The sequence below is a fragment of the Gossypium hirsutum genome, chromosome A08 (genome assembly GCF_007990345.1).
Source record: "Gossypium hirsutum isolate 1008001.06 chromosome A08, Gossypium_hirsutum_v2.1, whole genome shotgun sequence".
NCBI lineage: Eukaryota > Viridiplantae > Streptophyta > Magnoliopsida > Malvales > Malvaceae > Gossypium > Gossypium hirsutum.
In genome coordinates, this window is record NC_053431.1 from 118449349 (window position 1) to 118462627 (window position 13279).

Sequence of the window (13279 nt, forward strand, 5' to 3'; positions counted from 1 at the left end):
TCGTCATTCATCATTTTGAAAATTTTCAAACTCAAGTAGATATAGTTTTGGCTTGTTGTATCATTCATAATCATATAATGGGAGTTGATTTTAGTGATTTACTTAATCAAGGATTATACGAGGAGCCTGAGTCTGATTTGATAATACCAACTCTTACGGAGTGAGAAGAAAGAGAATAAGCAAGAGAATGGTCTGCTAAGAGAGAGGAAATTGCACAAACTATATGGAATGATTATATGGTTAGAAATATTAGGTAGGTTTAGGGCTTAGGGTTATTGTTTCTATGTTATGTATGTTTTAGTATTAAAATTATTTTTTTTAATGTTGGTTGGATAATGATATTGAAATTAGTTTGTTGGATTTTGAAATTATTATGTCTTAAATTTGTTAGATATTGAATTTATTATGTTTTAAACTTGTTGGATATTGAAATGATTGACAATGACAATTATTAATGTAGAATGGGTAAGGACAACAAAAAAGGGACATCCAAGCAATTCCGGTGGACAAAACCGATGGAACATCTTTTTCTTGAAATTCTAGTAGAGGAAGCCCAAAAAGGAAATAAGCCTTCTAACATTTTCAAAGTAGTTTCTATTAATCGAGTTACCATAGCTATTTCTGAAAGATTTCAAGTCCACTGTGATGCGAAACATGAGGAAAATCATTTGAGGACTGTAAAAAACCAGTGTCGGATAATATGCACAATTCAGACTGAAAGTGGTTTTGGATGGGATGATAACATGAAAAAGATCACATGTGATAGAACGACATATGATGTAGTAGTGATATTAATATATGTATATATATGTTAAGTATATTTCAATTATTTTTTACTTGTTATTCTAATTGTGTATAATATCCAACAGGCACACAAGAAGTATGAACCATTTTTGAATAAAAGCGTTGATTGTTATGATGAAATGGCTTTGGTTGTTAGCAGCGATATGACAACTGGGAGTTTTGTCAGAACATTTGCTGACATAGATTTGGATGATGGTAACCAAGATCCAGTGCCTATAGACTGCGGCAATGAATAGATTGAGGAGGTAAGAACAAAAGTATCATCATTTGGCATATCTAAACGTAAAAGAAAAAATGCTTAAAAAAGTGTCGTTGATGAACAAGTTAAATTTGTGGGTGAACGACATGGAAAAATTGCTAATGCTTTGGAACAAATTACTGCGGATAAGACACCACATCTTTACGAAGAAGTGATGTCGATGGAGGTAGAAGGATTTGATGATGACTTCCTTTGTAGTGTGTTCAATTATCTTGTGCGGTCATGAATCCGATGCCAAATCTTTTTTAGTTAAAAGTAAGAAGCATAAAAAAATTTGGATTTAAAAATTTTCTCAAGGTTGAAGATATTGATACTTTAATGTGGTGTAATATTAGTTATGCACTTGGATAATGTTGTTGTTGTAATGGCCTAAATTCAAGATTATCGGAACAGTGGTTTCGTAACCACAAATCCGATTTAAAGAGAAATTTATTTTAATATTTTTGCATGAAAATTGATATAATAGGAAAATTGTATGAAAATATTGATAGAAAAAAATTTACCGATTTAGTGGTTAGTTAGAAAAAGAAATTATTAAAGAAATTGGGTAAAAACAAGGTATCGAGACATTTATCTCGTAAAACTGAGTCAAAAATAATTTTATAAATATTTATGAAATGTTAGTAATGTGGTATTAAAATTTCGTTAGAAAATTTTAATGTTTGGATAGTTAATTAAATGAAAAGGACTAAATTATAAAAGGTGTAAAAGTGGATGGGATGATTAAATAATTTAAATAGCTTAAGTGTCTAATGAGAGAGGATTTAAAAGGCAATTAGACCCAAAATTTATTTGGGCTGGACGGCAAGGGCATGAAATCAGCAGGAAAATTGATAAATTAAGGGTAAAATTGGAATATTGCAAAATTAACTAAATAAAACTAGGACTAAATAGGAAATATCTAGATTTCTCTTCATTTCTCTTCAATTCCAGCAGCTAAAAATGCCATAGGAGGGTTCTCTAAGCTGGTATTCCATAATTTTTGCACTAATTGAGTTAATCCTTGTCTTTTTCTTGTAAATTTTGTGTTTCTAAGACTTTTACAACTAGGTCCTACTATTAAATTCATTAGTTTTTGATTTCATGGATGAAATTGAAAGTTATCATGGTTTAATGCTGTAATTTTATGATGAAATAGAATGAAATTAAAGCTTTAATTTGTTTATGAGATGATTTTATTAGGTAAATTCAATAGAAATTAATTTTTAGGACTTAATTGTGAAAATGTTTGGAATTAAAGTCTATTGCTGAAATTCTGATTCCTAAAGGTTGTAAACTAGTTTAAGGTGATATAATAAAGTGTTAATTGAGAAAAATCTTCTCAATTGAGAGGCTAATTGAGTAGGGACGAAATTATCATTTATTAAAAGCTTAGGGGAAAAATGGTAATAAATAGCTTGCACTAAAACAATATTGGACAGCAACAGTAGACTAACTTTGAAAAATCACCATAAATTTTAGAAATCTAATTAGAAGATGAAAAAAATATGAAATTAAATATTATTGAGTCTAGTTTCTCATAGAATAAACGGTGTAAGCAATAGATTTTTAAATTTTGAGATATAATAAATTTTGTGAGACAAGGTCAGAATGAATTCGGGTTCCCCTGTTCTGACTTTTAAAAATCATAAAAAATTTAATAAAAATAATTATGGGCTTAAATTTATATGTCTAGAATCCTGAATAAGTCTATTTTCAAGAGAAACAAACGGGAACATATCCAAATTCTGTATGAAGAGATAATTAATTTTTAGTGGAGAAGGGTCAGAACTGTTGGACAGCAGAACAGGGGTGACTTTAAAGAATAAACTGTACTTATTGGATAAACTAAAAATTATTAAAATTTTATGGTAAGAAGATATATGAGTCTAGTTTCAGATAAAATTAACGGATCTTAATTTGGAGATCTGTAGCTCGAGTTATAAATAATTTAGTGACTATAACTCAAATAGACAGCTTTGAATAAACTATAAATAATAATAATGAAATTATAGAAATTGTTGCATATGAACATGAAACGTATTAAATTGATAATTAAATTTATTTATGTAGATCCAGAAGATTCAAATAAGAAGCTAGATCGAGGAAAGGAAAAAGTTCAGGATTAGTAAATTTTTGTACACGAACAAGTATCAAGGTAAGTTCATGTAACTTGAATTATATTCTTAAATGCTTGAAATGTATGTTATTGATGTCAATATGATTTGAATATTTATTGTATGAAAATTGATAAAACATTGATATATTTGATAAAAAGGGGAAGAAATCCAGGTTGAATGAAAGGAAAATTCGATGGATCTCTGAAAAGGAATTGACGGTAAAAAGGATTAAGCCCGGACGGGTGATCCTAACCTGATATAGCCCTCCCGAAGAATATGTGGAAAATGGATTTAGCCCGGACGGGTAATTTGAATTAGGGTCTGAATTTGGCCTGGACTGGTAATTCAGATCCAAGCTCATTAGAGTAATTGTCATTGCAGGGGATTTAGCCTGGACTGGTAATCCCACTGCAAGGTTGAGGTTCACGGGAGTGTGTTCTCTGAAATGGAAATGTGCGCACATGAATATGAATTGACGGACCCGGAATTGTACACTAAAAGTGTACCTCTGAAAATCCATCGAAATTCCGATAAATTCAATTGGATAAATATGGAAAAATAACAAGGAAATGAAAATCATGGTATTGATGAGCTCATCAATCATGGTATATATTATTGGTACATAGAAATTATTCTACTAACTTGAATGTTGAGTTTGTGCATGTTAGGGTAATAATGCATTGAATGGATATATGAATGTTTATCGTATTGTATTGAAAATATTAGGTAAGTATAATTCTTGTTGCATGAGCTTACTAAGCACAAAGTGCTTACCCTGTTTCATTTTTCCCTGTTTTGTAGTGTTAAGAGCTCGGAGGTCGGATTTGGTCGAAGACACATCATACTATCAACCTCAGGATTTCGGTATATAAAGAAATTTTTTTTGGAAATCAATGGCATGTATAAGCTAATAAAGTAAATGATTCTGTGAAATGAATGTAAGGTCAGCCAATGGTATGGGTAACAAATCTTGGTTTTGGTATGTGATGATGTTATCTTATAAATATGCGAGAATCTATATGCGTTAATCTATTTTGAAAATATGTTGAATTGGATTGGTTGATGTGGATTGTTTTTTGTTTAAAATTGCAGGGAATGTTAGATATTTATAAAGTGATTATATTGAGTTAAAAAAAATTAAAAATTAATTCGTAAACTCTGGTAATACCTCGTACCCTATTCCGGCAATGAATACGGGTAGGGGGTATTACAGTTGTTATCATGTGGTGTACTAATTATGCATTTGGATAATATTATTAATTTCTAGTATTAATTGTGCTTTGGAAGCTAATTTATAATTATTCAATCTGTTTTTTATTTTTTTATAACACAGTTAAAAATAAATTATTTGTTTTGGTTGTTTCAATTTATAACGGTTAATATTCTAGCTTAATAATTGAGTATTATTACATATTTAATTTGGTTTATTTATTGTAATATATGTAAAAATAATTTAAAATATAAATTTATTAATATATAAAAAATAAACTTAATTAAACAATGAAAAGATAATAAATTCTCAAATATATATTTGTTTAATTTAAAATAGCTTTATGAAATATTTTCAGGAAATCTGCAAGAAAATATTTTATACAAATTTATCTAAACACCTGAAAAGTAAATTATTTCCAAAAAATAAATTATTTTTTGAAAAATATTTTAGAGCCTAAATTGAAAAGGACCTGAATAGGAAGAAATAAAATAAAGAACTAAATTACATAAAACCTAATCAGATTAATCATATAATCAAATTCTTGGCATATAAAATCTAAAAAAATTAAGTTAAATGGAAATGCAGTATTAAAATATTAAATGATATTGCATGTAGTCTTTTTGTAATAATATACCTGTTTTATTATTATCATTATGTATATAAGCTAAAAGTGAGCCCAAATTGGGGGTGGCCCTTTAAACAAAGTCCAACATCTGATACGTCAAAACCTATTTGTCTATTTTTTTCATTTGTTTATTAGAAAAGGACTAAAATTGAAATCCATCATAAATCAGTCCATGAGAAAAGGCTAATTAGTTTATACTCTGCACATTAAAAAACAAGAAATGTTGATTCATTAATTTTTATTAGTAAAATGAATTAAAGTTATTAAAAATAGAATAAATTTGTCAAAAATGCCACATTACTAAGCAAATGTAAGAAGAAATGATATTGAGATTACTCCTAAATTTCAATATCTTAATCTTATCCAGTATGCGATATTATATTTGAAATTTACTGGAATATTTCATTATTCCTTAAATCAATGCAACATTATAACTTTTAGATAATCTCGTATTGTCAAAGGCCAATGACAATGTATCCTTTTTTGTGGAGTATAGCCGACGTGGCCTCCCCTTTTTGAAAATTTTTAATATTCCTTTGAAATCTTTTGAAAGTTTTTATTTGAAAATTTTCATTATACCTTTTCTAAAAATATTATTAAAAAAATTCTTATTAAACTCTTAAAAAAAATTAAGCTATCTAAAATTTAGGGTGGGTTTGGATAAGCGGTGCATTTACCTGTGTTTAATGTCAAAACAGTTGTAGCAGTAAGATTAGATACTATAGCGATACTGTAACATGAAACAAAAAATAAATTAAATACACTGTACCATCTGTACCGTCTGTCTAAACCCACCTTTAATCTCGCATTGAGTATAATCCTCTTCCAAGGAAATGAAATATAAAAAAAGGGAGGTTAGTGGGTTAAATGGAAAATGACAAAACTTGGTGGACTCCATCCTCAACTACAACATCAGACGAAAGCATGATTAATATGTTTTCAAATTATGAAATGAATAAATGAAAGCGCATTGGCAATGTCTCCATTGAGGTCGGGTTCGTCCCATTCTATTCAACTACAAATCAACTTGCAATTGCATACTTCCCTCAACCCACTAATCTTTTATCATTATCCCAACATCATAATTTTGCTTTTATGTTTAAAATACTTCAATTCATTCCAATAATATATTTTCTTCTTTATATTTGCTAATTTCAACTTAAAAAAATATAAAAAAATAACGTATGATTTTGAGATTGTATTACGTTATCACTTAAAAATTAAATATATATATATAAATTTTCAAATGATAACATTAAATTTTTAGGTGATGACGTTGTACAATTTTAGAGTGTCACGTATTATGTTCTAATAACTGGACTGGTGGTTGAACCGGTTATACTAATGGTTCCCGATTCAATTGATTTTGATCGGCTCAACTATTAAACCAAAGATAATTAATTAAATAACTAGAAATTCATAAAAATAAAAATAAAATATTGAATAAATTCAACTTGTTCAATTACGGGTTTTTGTCCCACTTTTCAGTTTTTACCGGTTTCAAGTAGTTTCTTATCCCATCAGTTCAACCATTTTGTTCGAACTAGTCTACTGATTAGTTCTCAGTCCAATCGGTTTGATTGACCAATCCAACCTTGTTTGAAGAAGACCAATCACATAATAAAATCCTGACAAAGTCCAAGTTCATGGATCAAAATGAATGTAGTTGTCAAATTCAAATACCAAAGTGAACCAAAAAATAAGTATAGGCACCAAAGTGAACCTAATTGCTAAGTTTAGGGATAAAAAAGTATATTATCCCTAAAATTTAAATATAAAAAATGAATATATATTTTCAATAACAATTGAAGGTTAAAATATGCCACAAATCTTTATACTCTACAATTGAAGGTTAAAATATGCCACAAAACTTTCTACTCTTTGTAAATTTGAAATTTAATATTTATACTTTTATTTTTAGGAATTTATTCTTACTTTTCAGGTTTCAAGATTTAAGTCCAATTGTTAACGCTATTAAAAATATTTTATTAAATTCAGGTTCATTATTATGTTTTTTCTTTATATGGCTACCAAGTGAGTATTTTTTATTTTAAAATGTCAAATTAACAAATTTAACAAAAAAAAATAGTGTTAAAAATTAGACTTGAATTTTAAAATATGAAAAGTAGATAGACAAAATGCCTGAAAATAAAAGTAAAGAGGCAAATTTTTAATTTTGTGAAAAATATAGGGAATTATGACATATTTTAACCTAATTGACATGATTGAATCAAATTAATCGAGCCCAAGAAAGAGTTCAAATTTATTAGGGATTGATTATTAATTAAAATTATTTTGGGTAAATTATAAAAATAGTCACTAAATTATGCTTTAGTTCTATTTTGGTTACTGAACTATTAATTTTTTTAATTTAATTACTCAACTTTTCGAAATCAAATATTTTAATCATTCTTTCATTAATTGCTATTAGATACGACATATTTTTTTTTCTCTTTCTCCAAAACTGAACCATTCCAATAAATATACTACAAATCAACCTAACCACTCAACTAATTATTAAAACCCACATTTTTTCCCCTAATTAAGCACTTATTCACTTCGTCAAGGTTATAATAAAGTTAAATATACCTTGTCCACATTCTTTGCTTATTTGTTTATTTATGAGAAGAGGGATAGAATAAGATAAGACAGCGAATTCTAACGTATAAAGAAGAAGCCCTATCCCCTACGACATAGTTTTCAATATATTTATATTGGTTGTTTGGAAGTTCATTAATTTGAAAACAACCCATATATAATATTCCTTTTGGAATTCAATTCATCAATGCACCATTCCATTCCTATGCTATTATCTGACTACACCAATATTGTTTTTAAAATTTTCAATCTCATTTCAAACGCTATTATTAGCTATATTTCGTACTAAAGTTTTTTTTCTAATTTGGTACCCATATTATTTTTTAGTCCGATTTAGTATTTGTATTTGATAAAAATTATATTTTTTCATATTCAAAGGTAACTGTGTTAACTTTATAGTGCTTAATTTGGGTTTTAGTGTAGATTTCATGAAAGTTAGTTGCTAGCATTATTCGATCTGAATTTTTTATGATTTTGTTAATAGAATAAATTCAGTGTTAATTGTGAATTTATTTAATTTTGTGTTTATTTTGTCAAATACAATCCGATTAATGTGATATAATTCAGGTTTTAGGGTTGATATGATGAAAGTTAATTGTTGATATTATTAGCTAATTATGAATTTTTATCAAATCAACTCTAAAACTCAAATTAAACACGAAAAAGTTAACATTGTTACCTTCAGGTACCAAAATGTATAACTCTTGCCAAAATACACATGACGAAACTTAGGGGGCTGGTAGGGGCCCTGACCTCCCCTAAAATGAAATTTTTTTCATATGGCCCCTTTAAAATTTTTAAAATTTTAAATTAGTAAAGGTAAAATTACACTTTGCCCCCTTAAAAATATAAAAAATTAATTTAATCATTTAAAAATTATAAAGATATAGTCTATTAAAATGGTGAAATTGCATTTTTTCTATCGTAAAAATTGCAATTTAATTTTGCCTTCCAAATTTTTTTTTCTGGTTTTGCCCCTACAAATACATGTACCATATTGGACCAAAAAATAACGCAGGTTTCGCATTAGAAAAAAGTGTCAAACTCAACTATCAAATTATATATTAAGCCTTCTTCTTTCTTTAAATTAGAGTATCTAACCGTGGTTAATCTCTTCGCTCCAACATTAGTTTTTTTAAGGCTTAATGACAAATTTGACTACTAACATTTGCATGTTTTGTCAAAATGACCCTAATTGTATTTTTGAGCCTTTTTTGACCATCAACCTTTGTTTTTTTTCAATTTACTTTTTCTAACAGATTTAATGAAAGTACAATTAAAAAAGTTAATGGGGATTATGTGGAATGAGATGTAATTTATTACTTAGATAATCCAATAAGATAATTACACGTGGAAAATAATAAAATAAATAAACAATACATTAAATTAAAAAACTCTTAATTTAAAGAAAATAAATGTAACTATCTAAAAAAAATTAACTCAGTAGAAAAAGTTATCAACAAACTAACGTTTGAAACCTTTTGAAAGAAAAGAAAATTTGAAACATTGAATTTATTCATTAAATCTGTTAGAAAAAGTAGATTGAAAAAAAAAGAACAAAAATTGATGGCCAAAAAAGACTAAAAAATACAATTAAAGCTATTTTGACAAAACATACAAATGTTAGTGGCCAAATTTATCATTAAGCTAACATTTTTTAAATTATAATTATATTACACTTTTAATTAGAATAAAGGCTAATATACTAAAAAAGCCCTTAAACTACTGCACATTGTTTAAACAAGCTTTTAAACTATTTTTTTAGTTAAATAAGTCCCTATCCTATAATTTTTTATGCATTGTTTTAATATTAAAATAAAATTATTTTGTATAATTTATTATTAATAAAATAGAAATTATATACACTTTTAATATCAAAATAAATTTTAATAGAATTTAAAGGCTCTTTTTAACATATTAACCTAAAACAAGTCTTTACAAGTATTAAATTGAATATTTAATTCAAAAATAAACTAAAACTAATTAATTATAACCCAAACAAATTTAAAAACAACCTACACCTTTGCATGGAATATGTGGCTTTCAAGGCCACAAGCTTGAGAAATCAATGGGTATATATAGAGAGACTGTGGATTTTTGTCTCTATTCCAAGTCAGATTCAAGGATATTCCTTTTAAAGAAAAAGATATAAATTCCATCATTAGAATATAATATTATTAAGGGTTAATTATATGAAGTGTTTTTTAAGTAATTCCTGATATTTTAAATTAGTCTCAACTCTAAAAATATAAATATTGTATTGTATCAGTTAAATTTTTCATTAACTTAATTTAAGTGTTGTATGTAAATTTAGATTTGATGTGTAGCATTTTTAAAACATAAAGATTATATTGTAAATATGTTTATAGTTATTATATGAACCGTTTGGATTTATCGTGTTAAAAATGTACAAGTGTTATTATATTACGGGTTTATAATTTAATTAATTATTTTAAATATACTCCACATTAAATTTGAGTTAATATTTAATACGTAAGTTAACAATGAAGTTGATGAAATAGTTAAATTGATAGAATACTATTACCTTGAAGATTCAATTATAACATTTGAAAGTTTAGGATGAATTTAAAAATTGAGTTGTGGTTTAGGAATTTCTTGGGGGAATTAACCCATTAATAAATGAAACAAATGTTTGATTGAGACTCCCATAGCTAGGTTTAAGAAGGGTAGCAAAAAGTCGCCTAACATGACAAGTCCATTGAAATGCTAGTCACGTGCAAAGAGAGGTATTTGTAAAGTTTAGTTCACTTAAATTTATTATAAAAATTTCTTCAAAAAGATATATTATAAAATCACGTATATTATTTCCACTTACCGCACACATGAATATGGATCTATTTTTATTTTATCGAGACATCACCAAACTCGAACTGTACTGCATACTTTCAACTTTATATGAGAATTACATTGTAATTTAAATTTTAAAATTCAACTTAAATCTTTAAAATTCTTACTATTATTTTATTAAATTTATATTTATTATAACATTATTTTTTATAGTCACACTAATAAATTTAATGAAAACAATTAACAGTGTTGACAATTAAATTTGGATCTAAATTTTGAAATTTCTAAATTTAAAAAAATAAAAGAATTAAATTACTGAAAATAAAAATATATGTACTAAATTCCAAGTTTATAAAAAGTTTAAGGATTGATGGCACATTTTAACCTTTATTTAGTTGAAATTTGATTTTGTTTAGATAACTCTAAGAAGAGAACTTTGGAGGGTTGGCTCTGATTAACCCCACAGGAGCCATGAAAGCCATATGTATGAGCACTAGGCTCGACCCCTATTTCATTATTTTCATCAATTGATTCAGTGTTGTAAATCCAATTTATGTATGCTACCATTAAGGATTCGTCTTTTATTTTTGTTATACTATACGGCAATAATAATAGAAATAATTATAAAATAATTAAAAAATAAAAATATATAAATTTTATATAGAAAACTCTTATTGAAAAAAATCACGAGATTTTCGACTACACATATTTTTAAAGTTTAAACTACATATCCCTTATTTTATCTCTCTATTTTATTTTTTTAATAAATAAATTATATCTATGAACTTTTAAAGTTGGATCACATAACTCTAACTATTCTAAGAGAAGAGGCGGCTCCTATGTGGGCTATTGAAATTGTGAGGTGGAGGTTCGACGAAGGATTTAGCCGATTGCATATTAGCTCCCCGAAGCTCTTCAATTTTGTATATTTGTGTCTTTCATATAGAGCTGAAAGTCTTTCTAGCTGGTCATTTTTTAATGCATATTTAGGTGATCATGGGCTACACCTACTTTAAATGACTAAATAGTCCATTCATTCATCAAACCCTTGGTTTACATTAGCTATTGCTAGGGGAAATGTGGATGAAAATGGAGATGAGGGTTCACCTAGAGGGTGGACTTATTAGATTGACTATAAGATCTGATCTGTCTGGGTTATAAGCTATATTGATGGCAAATGACAATTGTCCACCAAAGTGGTTGAGTCATGAGTGACATATCCTCGATCCTAAGCGAGATATGGCAAAAATAACCCCTTCGTGAGGTGCGGAGGAGCATACGCAACAAAAAATAATTGAAAGTGACTTTGTCAAGCTAGGTTTTAGATGTAAATTAATGAATATAACAAAGGCTTTCCTTGAGGAAATTTTCAAGTTAGGATGAGTAAATCAACTCTTCAACAACTCCTGCTCATGCATCTATATACATTTTTATTAACTTAAAATATTTAATAAAGTGATGTCACAAGTTGATAGTATACCAACTTAATTAGAAAATAACTTAAAAACTTTAAAAAAACATTATATATTATTACAATAGTGTTTTTACTTTTAATATTTGTATATAAAATCTTTAAATAAATAAACTAAAAATCACTCCTTAGAATAAATCAAATGTTTTTGTACATAAATACCTTAATTCTATGATTCAATTAATAAATAAATCTTTTATAATATATATTTTTAAATATTTTTTTCCTTAGATCATGATTATTACATAATTTAATATATATACAATAACTTAAAAGTGATTTTTAAGAATAAAAAAGAAAGAAAGAAAAGAAAACACAATAGCAGCTTGTTTGGAGCTTTGGGTTGTTTTTTGTTTTGTCCTTGCACTTGAGATAAAGAAGAAAACATTGGTTTTGTCATTACCACTTAATGAGTTGGGTCCCTTCTTTTCACAAGAAATTTGAATGAATGCACCTTTCCAATTGAGTGCAACTTGGAATTCATGAAGTATATTTTCAGCATTAATTTAAAATTTTTTAAAATCATTATCATATGGAAAATATTTAAAAGAACACTATACTATAAATCAAATAACATCATCTAATATGAGTGAGTAAAATTTGTATAATCCAAATCAAAGTTAATTTTATTTTCATCCAACACCCAATATTCCAATTGATGAGTGACATTATTGGTCAAATGATGGACAAAACAAAAGCAAAAAAACTAAAATGATCACACAAGGAAACGACCTCCTTAACGATACTTCCATAAATTAACAAGTATAAAATGTCACTATTAAGCTTGTTAACAATAAATAAACAGTCCGCCTCGCCAATAATATGATTAATGCCCAACTTGCACGCCCTCTTGCGAGAGTCAACAATTGCCAAAGCCTCGGTGGAAGGCGCATCGAAGGTGCCCACCTAGTACCTACTTAGCACGGGCAAACCCTTCTGAGTCTCGAACGATCGTTCCAACCGCTAAGCGTCTCTCATCAGTACTCCAAGTTGTATTGACATTAAGCTTTAACTCTCCGTCACAATAGAGGATCCCAATAAGCAATTCTTAACCTCCTATGGAGCAAAGGTACAAACATGAGATTCTAGACTCAAAAATCCCGATGAATAGTCTTAGCCTGAATCATAACATCTTGAGGAGACAAGGTTCAACCTTGAATATTGCCCAAATTTCTTGCTTCTCAAAGCGGCCACAAGATCACAAACGCTCGTAAAGGCTTTTTTATCTAGCTTCCTCATCGAATGTTTCAACCAATAAATACCCCTGTCAAGCTGCTCCTTTTTTATATCAGAAAAGGGACATATTAAACCATTGTATGGTACAAAATAATCCCATCAGCATTAGCTTTCATGATGGGTACAATGCGGTCGAACAAATACACAAAAAATTGCTGCCAAGTCG